The sequence below is a fragment of the Danio rerio genome, chromosome 7 (genome assembly GCF_049306965.1).
Source record: "Danio rerio strain Tuebingen ecotype United States chromosome 7, GRCz12tu, whole genome shotgun sequence".
NCBI lineage: Eukaryota > Metazoa > Chordata > Actinopteri > Cypriniformes > Danionidae > Danio > Danio rerio.
In genome coordinates, this window is record NC_133182.1 from 47839999 (window position 1) to 47860000 (window position 20002).

The following is a 20002-nucleotide window of genomic DNA, read 5'->3' on the forward strand; positions in this document are numbered from 1 at the left end:
CGCACTGCATACACATGAACGCACATTTACTCGTACATTCACTCACTCACTCACTCACTCACTCACTCACTCACTCACTCACTCACTCACTCACTCACTCACTCACTCACTCACTCACTCACTCACTCACTCACTCACTCACTCACTCACTCATTCCCTGCAGGGTTTCCACAGTGGAACAAACCACCAATTACTCTGGTATATGTTTAACCAGTAGATGCCCTTACTGCTGTATCCCAGAATTTTAAAAATACAAAACAGAGTAGTACAATGCATGAACAATTCAAAATTTCATGTAATATAATTGTACAATTTAAAGTTAAGGACTATAGTCTTTTTCATTATTAATTATTTATTCATTCATTTTCTTGTCGGCTTATTTCCTTTATTAGTCCGAGGTCGCCACAGCGGAACAAACCACCAACTTATCTAGCAAGTTTTTACGCAGTGGATGCCCTTCCAGCCGCAACCCATCTCTGGGAAACATCCACACACACATTCACACACACACACTCATACACTACGGACAATTTAGCCTACCCAATTCACCTGTACCGCATGTCTTTGGACTGTGGGGGAAACCGGAGCACCCGGAGTAAACCCACGCGAACACAGGGAGAACATGCAAACTCCACACAGAAACACCAAATGAGTTGAAGTCCGAACCAGCGACCTCCTTGCTGTGAGGCGACAGCACTACCTACTGCACCACTGCTTCGCCCCATTATTAATTAATGAAATAAAATGAATGAGTAAATTAAATGAATTAATAAATATTGGGAGAGAAAATGCAACCAACTCTCTGCGGCTCTCACATAGTCGCCCCCTGAAGCTAAGCAGGGCTGCGACCGGTCAGAACCTGGATGGCAAACGACATGGGAAAACTAGGTTGCTGCCGGAAGTGGTGTTAGTGAGATCTGCAGGGGGCACTCAACCTACGGTCTGTGTGGGTCCTAATGCCCCGGTATATTGATGGGGACTCTATACTGCTCAGTGAGCACCGCCTTTCAGATGAGACAAAAAAAGAGTAGGGGTTTAACCCACTGCCCACTGGCCTAACTATTCCCATATCATAATTGGCTTCATCACTCTGTCTCCTCTCCACCAATCAGCTGATGTGTAGTGTGTGGTCTAATCACATCATCCAGGTGGATGCTGCACACTGGTGGTGGATGAGGAGATTCCCCCCTAAAATAGGGTAAAGCACTTTGAGTGTCCAGAAAAGCAATATATAAATGTAAGGAATTGATATTATTATTAATATTTTCAGGACCCATACAAGGAACACACAGTACTTAAAACAAGTTTCATTTTTTTTCAGAATTTATAAAAACCACATCAGTTTTGACAACATGCTTAACCTCTTTATTTGCAGTTTCTTTCTTTGTGTGAACATGGGCCGGCTTCCCTTAACTGCATCCTTTAGAGCTCCTGTGATGTCCAGAGCTGGTTATGAATAGTCTGTCAGGCAGAGGGTTGAATAAAGTCAATAAGGAATAACTTCTCCCATTACTATTTGAGGCAGTTAGTTGATGGATGCCTTGCATTTACTGCTAAGCACTATCTAAAGCACTTATAGGCACTTTTCAACCCCCAGACAAGGCAAAAGTAAGCTTGACTTTTTATCTGCTTTTATCTCTGTGCATACTTGCTGCCTTTAAAAAAAAAAGAAGAAAAATCCGTTTTACTATTTTATCCTCCCATAATGTGATATAGCGATCCAAGCACTTCCTGCATATCATAAGGTATTGAAAGGTACAATTGAATTAGACTAAAGAGCTCTGAAGAATGGAGGGTACTCACATTCTCTTTTTTTGCTGTAAATTGACACTGAAATGGTCTGTCTCACACCCTCTCAGATGGATAACTTGCATATTAACTGGCTTGAAGCAAATTGTGTCAAAATGGGGCAGAATGCAGTAAATGAGATATCTATCGCTTCAGATCGCATTTCCTCTCATCAGTGGCCTTCTTTATTTCCTCACTCCCGTTAATGGGAGTTTATGACGTCTGCCGATGACCTGACCTTGACTCCCCTTCCACAGCAAATGTACTTTGTTCCGCGGAACTAGAGCACAGTTAGTATCCGTCAAATGAGCCATGTAATTTGTGTTGCAAAACATCCCGCTTCTGACACCTGTGAACTAGTTAAATCAAGGGGCAAAAGCTTACGGTTCTCCCCCTTACTGGTTCTCTTCCTCGAATCGTCTTTCAGCTTATGTTTTGCAGAGTCTTAGACTTAATCGGGGGTCTCTCGTCAGATTGAGGCTGTCTGGGAATATCTATCGCTCCCAAAAAAGAAATAGCTTTGAATATACATATGATTAATAATTAATTCCATACTTTATTCCCCTTTGGAAGTTATTATGCAGAATAAATATTTCATTTGAGTACAAGTCTTACATGACAAGTGCGCTAAGACAAGGGATAGTAATGGCACGCGGCTTGACAAGTCTGTGTAGGATTGCGGTCTGAGAGTTGGCCTCCATTTCTTATAAATATAGCATTCAAGAGACGCCTCTATTTTTGGTCATTTTCCATGAATGAATTCCCTTTTCCGACTCCTTAAACATTAGTGGCACAGAGTGTTTTCAGTGTGTACAGATCAGTCGATCGCGAGGGTTGTGTTATTAGCGAGCTCGAATCAGAGCGTCTCTCCCTCATGAATTGCTGAAGTTATTCCAACTTTAGATGGCTTGATCTGCGATGATGTGTTTTTTTGCGCGCGTAAATGTGACAAGGGTTTTTTTGTGTTTGAACTGGCTTGTTGTCTGTTGATATCTGTCTTACACCTCCTGATCCATCTGTCTTTCCTCCTCCTCTGCCTCTCTGTCTCTATCTTCTCTCTCTCTCCCCCATTTCCTGATGTGCCGCAGAGAGACACAATTATCCACTTCATTTGAGTCGCCGTGATAATGGTTGGCCCAGCCCTCTCGGGGAAATAGGTAGCAGTAATTGTGAATGGTGTAATGAGTGTGGAATTGTGAGCGTGCTGGGTGACACCATTAGAATCGACCCGCTCCTGACCTCAACCCCAACAACAAGTGAGACCCCCCAGCCCTCAAAGCACAGCAACCGCACCGCAGCCATTTCGCTTCTCGGACAATTAATCCCAGCCTTCCTTCCATTTGTATTCCCACTGTTCCTCTCCTTCTCACCTCCTCTCCACTATGAATTTTGACACACTTAACTGGGCTTTTATCAAGTGCAGTGCAATAAATCAGACAGGATGTGACTTTTGCAGGCACAGGGTTCCCATCGCCACCAAACACATTTGAATTATCAGGGATTCCATGCTTGGAAAAAGTAATGGAAATAAATGAAATGGTAATACTTTACGTTTAATATTTGCTTATTTTCATTATTAGCTTTCATAAATGAACAATGTTTGTGGTTAGTAAGAATTAGTTGTTTTTAAGAGAAGTCACTTAAGCTTTTATACAAGACAATTGCAATGTATTATTATATGACATCGCACTCATTTTAAAAAGATATTCCAACATATAATACAAAATGTAAAAATAAATAATAAAAAATAAAACAAAAGGCTGTCATTCTGCTGATTTACCATTATGATTTTAATGCTAAAATAATATTTGGATTCTTATAAGAGGTCATATTAAACTTTGAATTGTCACACATCCTTACGTGATATTAAAAAACACAGTGTTCACCAAAATTGAAACTTGAAGAAGGATTTTTTTTAATTGAATTCAATGGAGATAAGACTTTGCTATGCAAAACAAACTGCTTTGATAGGTAAATGACCTGGGATCTTATGAATCAACATTCTATAAACTAATCTTCATGTTTGGTTCTAAATTTAAGTTAGTTTGAGTTGATAAAAGCTGATAGAAAAAAGTCACAGCAAATTCTGTGCAGTTTATACACGCACTTACTTTCCTTTGGCTTTGTCACAGATTTATTTGGGGTCGCCACAGCAAAATGAACTGCCAATTACTCATACAACCAAGCATTGAGCGTACACTAACTCTTTAACCCCCAGTGATGGGAAACAACCATAGAATAAATATTTCACACACTACGGCAATGTAGTTTTCCGATTTATCTATACTGCATGTCTTTGGACTGAGGAGGAAACTGAAGCACCCAGAGAAAAGCCAAGCATGGGGAGAACATGCAAACTCCACACCGAAAACTCTCCTGGCACAGCTGGGACTTAAACCAGCAATCTTCTTGCTCTGAGGAGATCGTGCTAACCACTGGAACTCAGATTCATAGCTATAATGTGAATGGTTGTCAAGGCACACGTGATCCAAGTTGGCTGTTAGGCTTTTCCATTTGTAGATCTGCTGACCCTCATATCACTCAATAATAAGACCATCTCTGTCTGTAACAAAGCTAAATTTGCATGTCTTCCACATTTACATACATATGAATGGAAGGTGATGAGACGAAAATTGTAGTGTGACTTCACCTCTGCAACCAGATGTGCACGCTTTTGGATTACCATATAGTAAAAAGTCATATTTTTAAATCTGATCATTTTAAATATTTATTATTTTATTTTTTATTATTTGATTAGCTTGGTCACATGGCACATACTCCTGAATGGTAGTGCACATAGGTAGCATTTCATAAATATAAATGTTTTTATTCATTCATTTTCCTTCGGCTTAGTACCTTTATTCATCAGGGGTCACCACAGCAGTATGAACCGCCAACTTAACCAGCATATGTTTTACATAACGGATGCCCTTCTAGCTGTATTGGGAAATACCCATACACACTCATTCACACACACATACACTATGGCCAATTTAGGTTATTTAATTCACCTATAGTGCATGTCTTTAGACTGTGGGGGAAACCGGAGCACCTGGAGGAAACCCACACCAACACGGGGAGAACATGCAAACTCCACACAGAAATGCCAACTGACCCAGCCGGGACTTGAACCAGTGACCATCTTGCTGTAAGGTGACAGTAATAACCACCATGTCACCCAAATAAAATGTTTTATCAATTAAATTTGATTAAAAACAATAATTAAAAATGAGCAATGCCAAAATTAACAACTGAACCTTATTGTGATGTTACCTGACAAATTTTAAATGGTGAACATTATATTTAAAAATGTCAAATATTAATAAAAATGAAAGTTTTGAATCAGCATGGAACCCCTGAAGGCCAGGAATGCTGGAGCGGATGCCACAGGTTGCTACCAGTTTCGGAGTTGCATCTAACAAAAAGAGGAGGGTATACACCTCCCTCCAGCCTCCGTTTAATCCTGCGGTTGGGTTTCTATTCACCTTTACCTTCTGAAAGCTTCTCCTGCTGCTTTCAGCTGCACGCTACAGCGTGTAAGCGGATGTGTGTTAGATTTCACCGCCGGAGTATCTTGCACGTTACCCAGAGGTTCTGATACTTTTGCACCTGCAAGCAGACAGGTGAGCGGAGCGCAGCGATGTGCCCCAATTATCCACTGTGGCAGTGCGTTAGTGAATGATCTGGCTGGAGAGAACGGTGGGGTGCCGAGGAGCCACAGGGGGCCTCCTGACCTGAGGTGCTATTAATCTGGGTGCAGAACAGCTGAGAAACAGCTCCACTTGTGTGTTTGATGAGCCGCTTATCATGGAGCCCCGCTGCTTCTGAGTGCGGATGTGTTGGGCTCTTTTTTTAAAAATGCTTTGTATTAATTAGCCCCCTACCCACAGCTCCCCTGTTCAGGGCTGATCCCTGCTCGGCTTTTGTCCTTAATGTAGTAACTTGGAGTGAGCACTTTTTTATTTTTTTGCTGCAAGAGTAACCAGTTTCGGTGTCACGGTTGTGCAGAAGGTAGCATGTTCACCTCACAGCAAAAAGGTCACAGGTCCGAGCCTCAGCTGGGTCAGTTGGCATTTCTGTGTGGAGTTTACATGTTCTCCCCTTGTGGGCTGGGTTTCCTCCTGGTGCTTCAGTGATGGGTTGCAGCTGGAAGAGTATCTGCTGAGTAAAACAAATGCTGGATAAGTTGGTGATTCATTCCACTGTGGCGACTCCAGATTAATAAAGGGACTAAGCCAAAAAGAAAATGAATGAATGAATGAATGAATGAGTAACCAGTTTCATGCAGCTGCTGTATTTGTAGAATGTGTGAAAATTTGAGTCTTTAACTCGGGATCTGGCGAGTCATTTTGTGTCAGTAGTTCCACTTTCATTTTCGGCTTACATAGTGGTCTTTTAGTGTATTTGACTTCTCGAATCCTTCAGTACTTGTGCTTTTTACATCCAATTATCATTAAATTGCCATTAAAGGAACAGTGATCGGAGCTTGTCAGATGCTTGAACCATTCATATAATTTGATATTCCTTTTGCTCAGCAAACAGCTTTTTGCTTATGTGTAATGCTTTTGTGAATCAGGGCCATTTTCTCTGCCTTAATTAAGGGCAGACAACAGGGCCTGTCTTGTAAAACTCAGCTGTACACTTAAACCAGCTGTCACAAAGCTGACATCAGTGTCTTAAATCCCCGGCGAGCAGGTCAGCGGTGACAGCGTTGTGGAAGAATTGTCCTTTGGTGGAAAGCATGATGTAGTCTTAAAGTAAAGCCGTGGCATCTCGTGGCAGCCTCTAGCCTTTTCGTTTTTAATGAGAAGTCCATATCTGATTACGAGGACACAGATATCCGGCGAACTATTCAATGTCATGAATAGAAGTACTATGAAACTGGAATTAATGTGTGACCTTTGTATAATAACATTTAATTTTGACTGTTTGAACGGAAGCTTAAAGGTGATCTGGACTGCCCTGCGAGGGCTAAAAGAGATTTTCAGTATAAAATTGGTTTCAAAGAAAGGTGATGCTAAGTCCACCCATACAATTTTTACTTTTTTTTTAAACGTTTATTACCAGCCTTTTTGCAAATTTTATTATTTGTGAAATTAGAGAGAAGACTGAAATTAATGGGAAGAAAGAAAGGCAAATGGGATTTTCAAATGTCGTGAGCCAGACTTAAACTTCTAAGTTACTCTAGTCAAACATAATCTATACTTGAATTTATATCAGCTTCCACCTCATGCTTGCACGTTTGCTCTTTTTTTATCTTGTGTGTATTTGTGTGAGTGTAAACCAATACTTGGTCACACTTTATTTTGATGGTCTATTTGTTAAATTTAAGTTAAATTGCATATACATGCCAACTAATTCTCATTAGTTTATAAGTAGACTGTTGGGTTGGGGTTAGAGTTAGTGTAAGTTGACATGTACTTGCAAAGTTAATAAGTTAAATGTCTGTTGAAGGAGCAGTATCAACAGATATTAAGCAGACAGTCTACTAATAATCACATAGACAATCAAAATAAAGTGTTGCCCAATACTTTGTTTTTAATTTTTTGATAAAAGGGAAAAAAACATTCATTTGAAATACAATATTGTTGTTACTTTAATATGGAAAAACACTATTAAATATAAACCTTGCCTCAGCAGATTCTTAATTTCCTGCTTATTAATAATTAGTATGATTAGTTAGTAATTATTAAGTTGTTGCAGTTAAGTTTAGATATTGTATTTGACAAAAGTGTAGTGTATATATGGTATAATTGGTAAGACTTTATTTTGGTGGTCCCTATTGCACATGTTGTTGACTAAAAGTTGCAACTACATGCCAATTAGTTCTCATTTGAGTATTAGTAGACTGTCTGCTTAATATCTGCTGATACTGCTCCTTCAATAGACATTTAACTGACTATAAGAAACTTTGCAACTTACACTATCCCCAACCTAACAGTCTGCTTTTAATTAAATGAGAATTAGATGGCATGTAGATGCAATGTAATTTAAACTCAACATATGCGTTAAAGGGACCATGAAAATAAAGTGATACCGATATAATAATACACTATACACTTCACACTATATTTTACACTATATATATTTTTCATTTGAATGGATCCTTGCTGTGTTTATATATTCATTCATTTTCTTTTCGGCTTAGTGCCTTTATTGTTATGGGGTTCTCACAGTGGAATGAACCACAAACTTATCCAGCACATGTTTTTACGCAGCAGATGCCCTTCCAGCTGCAACCCATCTCTGGGAAACATCCACACACACATTCACACACACACTCATACACTACGGACAATTTAGCCTACCCAATTCACCTGTACCGCATGTCTTTGGACTGTGGGGGAAACTGGAGCACCCGGAGGAAACCCACACGAACGCAGGGAGAACATGCAAACTCCACACAGAAACACCAACTGACCCAGCCGAGGCTCGAACCAGTGACCTTCTTGCTATGAGGTGAAAGCATTACCTACTGCGCCACTGCGTCGCCTGCTTTGTTCATTTTCTGGGAAAATACTTTGATGACTGTTATCATTAGTAATATTCATTAATTTATGTTGTTTTCGGTTTAGTCCCTTTATTAACCTGGGGTCGCCACAGCAGAATGAACCGCCAACTTATCCAGCATATGTTTTATGCAGCAGATGCTCTTCCAGCTGCAACCCATCATACACACTCATACACTGTTGACAATTTAGCTTATCCAATTACCTATAGCTCATGTCTTTGGACCGTGGGGGAAATCGGAGCACCTAGAGGAAACCCACACGGACACGGGGAGAACATGCAAACTCCACACAGAAATGCCAACTGACCCAGCCAAGGTTAAAACCAGCAACCCTCTTGCTGTGATGCGATCATGCTACCCACTGCGCCACCGTGACGCTCTCATTAGTAATATAAAAAAAATTGTGGTGGTGGTAATAATAATAATGATAATAATTCTATTCAAAAGCAGCTTTTAATTCTTTGTAATGAATTAATATCTTAAATATTCTTGATATTTTGGATTAAGCATGTCAAATATTCCTGGTATATGTATTTGTGTTCCCTAAAAAAAGTATAACCCATGACCTTGCGTTGACTTACAGAGGCTGAGAAGAACAAGAAGATAAAGGGTGAGAGATGTGGAGGAAAGAGTCTGAGGGAGGTGGAAAGGAGGAGACAGAGATGGAAGGGGACTGAGAGGTAGACATCTGCTGTCCAGCTGAGCCACCCTCACATTAACTCACTCAAGTGCACACTCTCATTGTCACACTTTCCCAAGGGCCCCTGATATCTAGGTCTGGGGACAGGGAAAGTATCTTTCAGTCACGCGCAAAGACAAGCAACAACTCGGCACTTTCCCATCTCTCATACACACACACACACACACACACAAACATGCACACTGAAAGTTAATTATACCCGGTCACAACATCTTTTATCTACCTCTCTATTTTTTAAGATGGGAAACCATACCGTCCAAGTTCCTGCCTGGGGCCAGCAGATGGCGCTGTTGTCACTGCTTTTTCAGGCACCTGTGGGAAAGGCAGCTGAAATGCCAGCAAAGCCTACAGGGGAGGGTTAAGGATTACTCCTAAAATCACACTCAAATGCCGTTAGCTGAGTAAAGAGAGCTTATTGTTCCCTCAAAGTTTACATGTCAAGGTCATTAGTGAGTCGAGCTCATAGATTTTAGCTTGATGCCATCTTACACTAAGCTGCTCCGCACAATTCCCCAACCATATGTGTGTGTGATCGGGGGTGTGCGACATCATCTAAATAAATCATGCTAAATCATTGTATTCTCAACAGGTTGCCATTGCTTGCCAGCAATTCTCTTCCTTTGGTTGCCTCAGCCGCGTTCAAACACCACTAAAGGAAAAAAAGTGGAGAGTCGAGCGAAAGGCGTCCGCATCCGAGCGGCCTCCCCTCTCCAAACACGGACGCATGGCGTTTCTGTGGATTTAAATGCAGTCAGGCACATTATCGGGCTGTGCTCAGTCAAGCTCAAACATTCCATAACCTCAACCTTCTCCCTGACCCCTCCCTGCTTTTAACAACTGCCGACATAGTTTTGTGCTGTTATGTGATCATGCTCGGATGAAATCTGTCAAACAGCCCCCTGAGTTATTAGGCTGTCTACGTCTGACCTTTCCGCAATCAAAGATATATGACTTAAGGGCTCAGATTTGCCATGGCAACGGGTCCAATTTGCCGCCGTGAGAAAAGGTCTAATTGTTGCAGAAATTTAATGATCTAGCGCGACATCGGGGGCTGTGAGATTTTATGAACTGTTTACGCTATAATTTTCTTTTGTTAATGCATTCCCTGCTTAACCCTTCCGCCGCTGGATGCCCGGAGCGGGAAGAAGGGGGGGTTTCAGAGTGAGAAGGAGAGGATGGTGTGTATTAGGAGCATGTTTGTATGCATGCGTGTACTTCAACCTGTTTGCGGATCTTTCTTTTAGGAGGTGAAAATAGGGCAGCTCTGTTTTCACGAATAAAAAAAGCTCAGTATTATCGCTTCGCCAATGTAGACATCAGTAATATATTCTACAAGGTCAAAGACAACTGAAATTAAAATGTCTAATCAGTTAATTTGTTTTATTGCGAGAGACTAGGGTGTGATTGGACACAGCGAGGCGGGCGAGAGAGATAGATGGAGGGTGTGCAGATGCTTAGATATGCACACTGATATTTTGACTGCTCTTGATGTGGGGAAGTATAGCCGTGTTATTCTGTCATTGCATGTTGATGAACCTCTCGCCTCTCTCTGTCTCTGAGTCTGACTGACTCTTTTTGTTTTCTTTCTTTCCTTTTTTTCAATCTGTGTTGAATTCATACAAGGCTGATTTTATTAGTTTGCTGAAATAGACTTATATTTTATATCTCATTAAATATTCAAAATAAATTCAGCATATTTGATACGTTCATACATATTCAGATTCAGTAACAAGGATCAGAATATTTTGATTGAGCCTATACGGCGAGGAATATCTTGAATTTTCTTCTTTTGCGTGCTCATAATTCCATTCAGAGGAACGAGCTGAATTACAATTGATCTCATTGTTTTCTTATTGCTCTTAGATTTATTTTCATGAACTATTTTAGTTAGATGAGTCTAAAGTATTCTGTATATTGTTTCAGTGAATTTAGACGTGACTTATATTTCATGCATTTTTCCCCTCAGCTTCATTCTGTATAAAGTGAAATGGGGGCAGGTAAGAGTTTTATAGATATTTATTTGTGCTGAAACGTAACACCATCGCTTTTTTAAGAGATGGTATGAGGCTGAGAGCTTTTGTTCTGTATTCTTTGACTATTTAATTGCATGGTGTGTGTGAACGTGACCTCCATTAGGTCCTGTAAAGAGGACCGCTCCTCTGCTGTTTGTTTTACTTTAATTCGCGGTAGAAGAGGACTGGCCTTGATTTATTAGCGCTCAGTGTCAAATGACCATGATGAAGTACATTTCCATTTTAAAAGACTTCAGCGCTCAATCTGGAAAAGTTACGATGGAAACAAACAACATGATTAGTCGGTGAAGGAGAGAGGGGCACTATGCTGAGATCTGAGGGAGAAAGAGCTATGACCGTGTATTAATGGAAGAGACTGTCATGTTTCATATTTTATCCATTTACTGTCTGTATGCTATATGCAGATTCATGCTTTATTAGAATCATACTAGAAAAAAAAAGCCTAAATTTCATTCCTTTAATTAAAAGAAATGTTTGTCGGGTTATCAGTTACCATACTATAATGATGCAATAATAATGTAATATTGTGATAGAGATTATATATTATAATTATAGATTAATAATATTTTTACATTACAAATGATGATGATGACGATTATTATTATTAAAAGGTTTTGGTAGCTACAATTGTTTTGTCTGAGAAATTAATATGAAGAGGTTAGATGCAAAAACCAATAAGTGCTGTCTGAAAATGATTTTTTTTTTTTTTTCCTTCTATGTTTACGTTGAGTTATTTCACTTTAAAGACCACAAAAAGGACTTATTCTTTGCCATAAAAGTGATATTACTGAACTCGCACACAAGGGCCTGACAAAAAGGCATATTTAGAAGAAAGATTTCAGATGGCATTTAGAGGTTTTTGCATCTGAACTCTTCGTCTGTTTTAGGCATGTTTATACATATTTAATTTTAAATCATTGAGTTTAGAACTAAATATTTTGTTTAATAACCCTGATTTTCAATATCAAATGAAAACACGCATCATTCTCACTAGTTGTTATTTATTTGGGGGGAAATAACAAGTTCTAAATGTCAACATTTATAGGATACAATATTTATAGAATGCAAAAATGAACATAACATTGTACAAAACAAATTTCATATTGCTAAATATCATGCCTTACAAATCCAAATTAATCAGAAATTTTGTGATAACATTGTCCATAAATATCTCACAATTGATAAAATTTGTCCATAAATATGTTTATGTTTGAGAAAAGTATTAATTGATATACATCCAAATACATGTCTGTGTGGTTTATATACAACACTAAGTTAGAAATCAAAATTGATTGTCTTTTTAAAATCTTTAATGCTTAATGCTTTGCTCCTCTTCAATTCACCCATTTGTTAACCACACATTTTAAATAATTGAAACATTTGTCAGTACTTAATTTAAACATTAGTCGCCACAGTGGAATGAACCTCCAACTTATCCAGCATGTTTTTACACAGCAGACACCCTTCCAGCTGCAACCGGGAAACACCCAGAAACACTCATTCACACACATAAACTACAATTTAGTTTATTCAATTCACCTCTATCGCATGTGTTTGGACTGTGGGGGAAACCGGAGCACCCGGAGGAAACCCATGCGAACACAGGGAGAACATGCAAGCTCCACACAGAAATGTCAACTGACCCAGCCGAGACTTGAATCTGTGACCTTCTTGCTGTGAGGCGACAGTGCTAACCACTGAGCCACCGTGCTGCCTCAGTGCATTTTTAATAATTTAAAATAAAATAAAGCTTTGTAGGATTGCAAATTTTTTTTCAGGTCAGAAAAAGTGTGTTGTTTCATCTTCATATAAATGTTAGTATTAGGCTGAATGATGATGAACATTATTATTTCACCCCTATTTTGACACTTTACGTTTGTTTAAGCGATTGAAGAATATATTTTTCTTGCATTTAATAGGTTTGCTATGTATATAGATACATATAAAGTACGTATTATATTTTTACAAAGATATACATTTTTATATAGAGTGCTCAGCATAAATGAGTACACCCCATTTTGAAAATTAATATTTGTATCCATTTCTCAGTAAATATAGGCAATGTATTTTGGTGCATTTAAACAAAACAGATTTGTTAAACAGATATTCTTATTAAAATAACATTTTAGTCACCAAACAAATGTAGAAATTGAAAGAGAATACAATTAAATTCAAGCAAAATATTGCACAAAAAAGAACCTACAAAATGTCAACAAAATGTCCTTTTTTTGTTTCTCTTGAATTTTCCTCCTTTTAAAATTTGTATTTAATATTTTTCTATAACATATACATTTGGCTGTACAAGTTTTTGAACCTAGTAATCATAAGTTATCTTTTTAGATGGGCTCCAGATTTGGTTTGAGTACTGACTAATCTAATGTTTGTGGACAAATATAATATTAAATAGCTTCCTAATAAAAATATGAAGTTAAAAAAAGAGAAATTTGAGAGGGGTGTACTTATATATGCTGAGCACTGTATCAACTTTGTAAATTTAATTTAATGCAGACACCAAATATGTGACATTAGATTATTAAAATGGCAATAAAATGAAATAATCATGTGACAATAATGGATAAGTATTGTCAGATCTAAATGAACTCTAAGACAGTTATTTTAAATAGTTATAACTTTTCACCAAAACAAAGAGTTTTATTATATTCTTGATCAGACAACATTTTGATCTTGCAAATATTTCATCAGTAGTGAGGAAACCAAGCTGTAAAATTTGACGAGCATTATATGCATCATTATATTATTTTATTATATCATTATGTGCATCATTATACGGCTCGCTGATGGAGACTAAAAAGTATTTGAAAGGCTTGTAAAATATCGAAACTTTGCTTAAAGCTATTTGAGGGTTCTTTGCAGTTTACCTTTCAAGTTTACATCAGCTCAAACAAACTTGTCATTGCGAAGCTTCCAAGGTGAGGAGGGGTGTGTGTGTGTGCGTGTGTGTGTGTGTGTGTGTGTGTGTGTACGCCGGCTGCTCTCCGGCACAGTGATGAAGTGATTTTTAAATGAAAATACACCTGTCTTTAGGACAAATACGTGGCACTAATTACTTGTCTAACCTAAATCTCCTACTGCCAGATGTTGCTAAAATACAGAGAGACAGAGACAAATTGTGCGCCACTCTTTTAGCCAGTGCACAAATATAGACGTTTAAATCATTTTTTCCTTGACCCTGTTAGAGAGGCATTCAATGTGAGGACTAAGTCAAGGCTGAGACTAATTGTAACGGTATGGTAGGTATCGTCTAATCTTGTCTCACTCCAGTCTGTCCCTGACATAAGAGGGATTATACTCTTATCTACCCCTCCTCCTTGTGTTCCCCTACTCTCCAATTCACATTTCTATTTCAGTTACGTCCTTTTCACCTCTCCGTACCCGTCTTGCCCTTCTCTCCTTCACTCCAGCTCTCCTCGCTGTCAAAAAAAATACACACAATGACTTATACAAAGTGCTAAAGAATTTTGAGGCATGCGTTAGATTCGCAGAGGCCCTCGAAAAAATCTGTGAGGTGTCAGTTACAGTAACCCGGTAAGAACCAGCCAGGAAGATGAAGACAAATCTTTCCCTTGACTGCTCACTACCAACAAAAGAGCCTGATGGAGAAATCAACCTCTCTCTCTCTCGGTTCTCATTCTCATCTTCTCTTCCTTTCAGTGCCTCTTTCCCATTTCCTAACTGTCTATATTTGAATTCTGTATGAGGGGGAAATTACGTGCGGCCACCACAAACAGCCTGCCTCTCCTTTACTTTAAAAGACAGGATAATGAGAGAGAATATCTATTTGCTCAGCGTAATGTGTGTGTTCACACTGATGTTAAGAGACTGGCGTGCACGTTTCTGCAGCAGGGGAGAGGAACGGGACGTGGCCTTATATGCATTCCGTTAGACTCGCCTGTTGGTAATGGACTGTGTGGAATTATTTACTCTCCTTTTTTTGTTTTGTTGTAAAAAGCAATTCTCATTTACGGTGAGAACGCTGAAAACTGTGTCATATTGTTGTGCCCTTGGAGAAAGTTGGGTTTTTAAGTGCTTTGCTCAAGGCGCAGCAAACATTACTCAGATGAATAGCAGGACATTAAAGCCTGGAGCCCTTCGTCTTTAAGTCAAAATACAAAATCGGAATTTAAAGCAACCTTGCTCTTTTTCTAAATGCACTGTAGAAAGTGCTGGGCACCACCAGTGGTGGAAAGAGTACTGAAAAATCACTCACTCAAAAATTTTCCTTGAGCTTAGTCTCTTAATTCATCAGGGATCACCACAGAGGAATTACCGCCAACTTATCCAGCACATGTTTTACACAGCTGATGCCCTTCCAGCTGTAACCCAGTACTGGAAAACATCCATACACACTCTTTCACCCTTATGCACTATGGCCAATTTAGTCTATTAAATTAATCTTTAACCACATCTTTGGACCATGTCCATACCGTCTTTATAACCATACCCATACCCATGTCTTTGGACTGCATGTCTTTGTGCTGAACCGAAGCACCCAGAGGAAACCCACCTGAATACAGGGAGAACATTCACACTACACACAGAAATGCCAACTGACCCAGCCAGGACTCAAACCAGTGACCTTCTTGCTGTGAGGCGACAGTGTTAACCACTGAGCCACCGTGCCACCCCACTGAAAAATCATACTCAATTAGAAGTATCATTACTTGCCCATAAATATACACTGTAAAACCCAACAGTCAACTTTATCAAATGAAATGATTGTAGTAAACTCAAAATCGACTGAAAGTTAATTCTACTCATTTGAAAGGAGTTTTAAACTCAGTGTTGAAGGTAATGAGTTAATTAAATACCCCATTCAACTTAAATGGAGTAAGTTTACAGTACTCATATAGATATTTGCCTTAACTTATTGGGTTTCGCAGTTCTCTGTTGATTTGATTTCTCTTTAATTATTGGGGTTTTCTGTGCTCAAATTACTTTAATTTACTCAAATGGTTTAAGTTCACAATACTCATTAAGATTTTTTTTTAAACTTTAATGGTTTGTTGCAATCGGTTTCCTCAAACAGTTTGAGTTACCTTAACTTATTGGCTTTTACAGTGCTGTGCAAGTAGAGTAAACATTTCAGCTGTATTACTCAAAATATGAGTACTTTTTGAAAGTAATCGAGCATATAGTGAGTAGTGAGTATTACACAGTGAAAGGTGAAGCAAGTACATGTAATTTGTGCATCTGTATGAAAATGTAACATTCTGCAGTGCATTTATTTATTGTTTTAGGTCATTTCAGTCATCATACAGTCGACATCCGCCATATTCTTATCAGTGAAATGCAGTGTGTAATGGTTTTGTGTCTCGAGGTTGTTCTTTATGTTGCAATTTGATTGGACAAGAAAAATAAAAAAGTTGAATTGAATACAGGTTGAAGGAAAATATTGGAGAACAAAATACAGATACTGCCCTAAAAATGTACTCAAGTGAAAGTAAAAGTACACATTTTTAAAATTACAATTCCTGACAAAAACTACTCAATTACAGTAATTTGAGTATTTGGAATTTGTTGCTGCACACTACTGGGTACCACACAATCGATTTGTGTTGAGACAACATAAAGGAATTAAGTTAATTTATTCGTTTTTGCAAAATTAAGTGGAATGAACATAAACAATTAGGTTGTCCTAAATAAAGCCCCAAGAAGTGTGTTGTTTCAGCTTATTTTATATGAGTAGTTAAAAAAAAAAAAGCTAATGTAATATTTTTTTTTTGATAGTGTGGATGTATACCTAATGAGTCAGTCATGATATATACTTACTTTAATATAGTTTTGTAAAGTATATGGTGTAATTGTTTTTTTTATTTTCAGGATACTTCAGCTTAAAATTTAATTGTACCATTTATTCACCGTCAAGTGGTTCCAAACCTTTATGAGTTTCTTACTTCTGTTGAACACAAAAGAAGATATTTTTGAAGAAAGCTGAAAACCTGTAATCATGTACTTTCATAGTAAAAAAAAAAATACTATTCAATGGTTGTAGGTTTTCAGCTTTCCTTACAATATCTTCTTTTGTGTTTAACAGAATAAATAAATTCAAAAAGGTTTGAAACAAGTAAAAGGTGAGTAAATGTTGACATGATTTTCACTATCCCTTTAATGCATCCATGTGTTCATCAGTATTATCTGCAAATCAGATTATACTCTTATCTCTATTTACAGCTTTAGTTTTGTGTATTATTTGTCTATATGTGATTATTTGTTCATAGATTTTTTTCAAAATTAACTAAGTATTCTAAATCACTAGATTCCGTTGATGCATTTATTTTATTATTAATAATATATTTTTTATATTATTTTTTTATTATTATTTCTACAAAATGCTAAAACATTTAATAATAATAATAATAATAATAATAATAATAATAATAATAATAATAATACATTTTATTTATAATGCACTTTTCTAAGACCCAAGTGCTACAACAACATCAAACATGCAATAAAATATAAGTATACATAAAAAAGTTCTAAAATATAAACACAGAATAATCAGGAATCTAAAAATGCAGTCTTAAAAAGTCTTATTATTTCTTACCTACATTTTTTGTCTTTTTTTTAGTCAATATATCTACACATTCTTAAATCAAGTCAATTTTCTAGTTTTCTAGACAATCAAAACATATTGTCCTGTTTTGACAAATAATTGTCAAAATTAAGTGCGTTGTTTCATAAAATAAGGAAAATAATCTTATGTCAAAAGGAAAAAACAGTACTGTTTTGCTTACCCTATTGGCAGATTATTTTGCTTGTTTTAAGGAAAAGCTCACTTACATTTGGCATATTTCTTTAGACAAGACTATATATAGTTGCTTGTCTAGAAATTGCTTCTTGATTCAAGCTTCTTGATTTAAATCTAAGACATAATTTTATTTTGTATTGCATTTGATAGATTCACTGTCCACCTTACTCTCACCTACTCACCAGTGAGTAACATAAGCTTTGACCCACCCTCAAGTACTTTAGTTGTTTAATTGTGATGCCCACATAATGCTAGGATAAAGGACTGATTATTGAGACGATATGAATCAGTGGAACGTCAAACAAAAGAGTTCCAAAACATTTCTAATGTTTGCATATTAATCACAGACCAATCCTGTCTCAGAGGTGTTTAGCAGTTGAGTTGTTTCAAACGTGCAAAACGGACTCAAAACGAACGTTCATTTCAGTTCGGTTTATTTTGAAGTACAACAGGATCTTTATGCACTATGTCAAAGCACTATCCAAAATAGTTATAATCACAGAAATAAAGAAATATTTTACTTACAGTACATCATACATTCTCTACTTAGAAGTGAGAAAGGTAATGCTCAAATCGTGCTTTAGATGTTCAGGTCGATTTCAACTGTTTAATCAGTGGATTCACTTTCAAATGTATATGGTAAAATCGCTGCATTGTTACTGTTCTGTACAATGGCTGAGAACTGAAGAAACCCCCTACAATTGGCATTGAAACACATGTTCAAGTGTAGACCATGTGAGGGCCTACTTAAGTGAAGAATCCTAAATGGTCTCAGTGGTCTCACATAGTGAATTGCCTGAAATACTCTGATTTTGGATGTACAGTGCTAAAAATACATCTTCTCTTTAAAACCCTTACAATTACCCTAGATATTTTTTGAAGTTATAGGTTTTTAGAGTTATTTGAAGATGACCGTTTTTTTCCCCCCAAGAATAATTCACAATGTGTACCTCCAGGGAGAATTTGTCTTTCTACTGTCTTTAATGTCATCTGTCTGTCTCATTTCCTATTATCAGCATATGCTCAGAATGATGATTTCAGATAGACCACCAGTACTGTGTCCTTAACGACAGACCATTTTCATTTGACATGGCTTCCACGCCTCTGTGTGAAAAATCAATCAATCATTCTAATTATTTGTGCAAATGTACTAATTAGTTATCAGGTGCCCCCTCCGCTTGCCTCCCCAGCATCCTCTGTATTCAAAATAGGCTTCAGCACATGGGAATGGTCAGAACCATTGGCAAATATTTACTAGTCCCATCTCATTATGTCTGGAGTGGTCACATGTGCTAAAAAGCTGACCGTGAATATTTTAAAGCTCCTTGCATGGTCTAAAATTTACCTTGACCTTTTCGGTCTGGTTTGACCACAGCAGAGCTACTCCGGGGGTTCGCACTGTCCACTGCATCCATGAATTTGCCTTCATGAGTCTCGATGCTGTGCTTTGGGGTTTGGTTCGGCTGCATGCATGCAGACAGACACACACACACATAAAGGATTTTTTAGTTCTCTAAGATTTGCTTGTTAAAGACAACTGATATATTTCAGCTTTAGTGTGTCCAGGGGGAAATGCTGACCATTTTTATTTCTCAAGCTCAGTGATTAGCAAGTTGGTATTTGTCAATACAACGGTTATGAATGATTGGAACAAACCTGAATTGGGGCTATAATCTTTTTTCCGCTGTGCTTTGATATTGCTAGTCTGCATTTTTGCTTAAAAAGAAAGTGATTAATCAATAATTAATTTGAAACTCTGGCATTGACAGAGGCAAAACGATGAAAATATTTTCCATAAATCTGCTGTTTATTGCAGGCCCAACTGCACACCGATCTGCTGAACCCCGGGACTCATGTAAAGTATGGTGTGCGAATCGCTTCTCGTGTCTAGCAAAAACCTGCTGTTTTTGAAATGTGAGGCACGCTGTAGTTTATAACCAAACGTCAGGAAAGTCCTCAGAGTGCACTTCTTAATTGTGCCCAGGAGTTCATCTCCTTGTAAAGGAGACAGAGAAGAGAGTATCTGCAGTGAGCTCTTGACGGCTTGATAGGGCTGGTTAGAGGTCTCTTGGTCCTTGTTGTCTATCTAGTGCTCTGATAAAGCAGCTCTTCTCATTGTCTCTGTTTCTGACCCTAATGACACATGAATATATGTCATTGATGGCTGTTGTTCTTAATTACGGGCAGGATTTAGAAAA

General features: G+C 37.8%; 1 protein-coding gene across 12 annotated transcripts in view; it reads left to right on the plus strand.

Moving 5' to 3' along the window:
* znf536 (zinc finger protein 536) overlaps nucleotides 1–20002 on the plus strand; it is a 496275-nt gene that overhangs the window by 17448 nt on the left and 458825 nt on the right. For 10 of the 12 annotated variants that reach the window (XM_073907215.1, XM_073907216.1, XM_073907219.1 and 7 more), the window contains exon 3: nucleotides 8883–8979. The exons of the other annotated variants lie outside the window; for them this stretch is intronic. The gene's annotated coding sequence lies outside the window, so the exon portion shown is untranslated. The remainder of the gene's footprint in view (nucleotides 1–8882; nucleotides 8980–20002) is intronic. 12 annotated transcript variants of the gene reach the window in all.